Source organism: Miscanthus floridulus, chromosome 5 (assembly GCF_019320115.1).
Source record: "Miscanthus floridulus cultivar M001 chromosome 5, ASM1932011v1, whole genome shotgun sequence".
In the NCBI taxonomy this organism is placed as follows: domain Eukaryota; kingdom Viridiplantae; phylum Streptophyta; class Magnoliopsida; order Poales; family Poaceae; genus Miscanthus; species Miscanthus floridulus.
In genome coordinates this window covers 41617869-41619419 of record NC_089584.1, presented here as the reverse complement: position 1 = coordinate 41619419, position 1551 = coordinate 41617869, and the positions used below count along the sequence as shown (strand labels likewise).

The 1551-nt window shown below is 42.0% G+C and overlaps 1 non-coding gene across 1 annotated transcript; it reads left to right on the top strand.

The window, feature by feature from the left end:
- Positions 1 to 294: 294 nt before the first annotated feature.
- On the top strand, positions 295 to 403 carry LOC136455666 (small nucleolar RNA R71). The gene has a single exon (XR_010759150.1). It is a non-coding gene; the product is annotated as a small nucleolar RNA R71 (small nucleolar RNA).
- The last annotated feature ends 1148 nt before the right edge of the window (positions 404 to 1551 follow it).

Sequence of the window (1551 nt, the reverse complement as noted above, 5' to 3'; positions counted from 1 at the left end):
TCCATGGCCTCGAGTGTATCTTGGGCACTCACCTTCTCATAATGTTCCACTTGCTTCGTGAGCAGATCCATCTTAGCTGCAAGCATGTCAATTTCTTTAATTGAATGCATACCTCATTTACGGGGTTGGAGTCGATCGTCGATCCAACCTTAGTTGGAGACCATCTTCTCGATCAGCGTCTTTGCATCAGCAACACGTAGCGAAAGGAATGCACCACCAGCAGCAGCATCTAAATGGCTCCTATCTAATGGCATTAATCCATGGTAGAAGTTCTAGATCAAGAGCCAGTCTTCCATGCCATGGTGTGGGCATGAAGAGACATACTCTTGCATTCGTTCCCAAGCCTTGGGAATCGACTCATCTGGTAGTTGTTAAAAACTAGAGATTTTATTACGCAAAGCATTAGTCTTCCCCATGGGGAAAAACTTAACTAGGAAAGCATTCAAACACTTGTCCTAGGTATCTACAGCATTGCAGTTAGAGAAAACCATTGCTTAGCCTTTCCTAACAAAGAGAAAGGGAAAAGGCGAAGACGTATAGCTTCTTGGCTCACTCCCTTAATGGTGAATGTGCTACAAATCTCCAAGAAATGTTGGAGGTGAGCATTTGCATCCTTGTGGGCTTTCCCACAAAATGAACTAGCTTGAACCATCGTAATTAACGCTGGCTTAAGCTCAAAGTTAGCATCCCCATTGATAATATTGGGTCCAGTGGTACATTAGTAGCCGAGGGTGCAGAAAAATCATGAATGGACTTATCGCCCATGATCGTGTAAGGTAGTGATAGGATATGAGGAAAAAAGGATAAACTACATTAGTAGCCTTATAAATCCGAGGCCAGTTGCCTTCACCAGCAACGGCGCTAGAAATGCTTGTTGATATTTCTTAACGACTATTGGAGGATTCCGCAAGCGCATAGAACTATCACGTAGCACTTTGCTCGGTGAGTACCTAGCACTATTCGCCTAAACGGTTGTTTAGCCCATTTACACACCGTTTAAGCGCTACATAGTGGTACACCATTTCCGTTTAATCAGTTGTTTTGACCATTTAAACAACTGTTTTCTTGTTTAAACACCCGTTTTACCCGAATAATGGGCTAAACGGTAGGTGACCGACTGTTTACCGTTTAGCGTTTAGGATAACACTGGTACCTAGTGTTGAATATATAATTTATCCCATAGGAAGGTGAAAGACTAGAATTTATAAGTGGACTAGGATTTGCTAGAGGAAGGCTTGAGTCGATCTTAGGTAGGTGAACGATAGTGAAGTGTAGCACCTGGTTTTAAGAACAAAACCAGATACGCACCATATGTGAGCCCAGGAAGTCAAATCTCACATATGGCTACAAATAAGGGTAATATCAAAAGTCAATGCTCAAATACATAACATATTAGTATAAAGAGTATAACCTTAGAGTATAGACAGCGAAAAGATAACTCCAATCTTCAGGTGAAGACTCCAATCCACAGGGACAATTGACTAGTTGATCACAAGCCTAATTCCTGCAAACTCTAGCAATCTAGTACCCATCCGGGGTTTTCATCCAAAT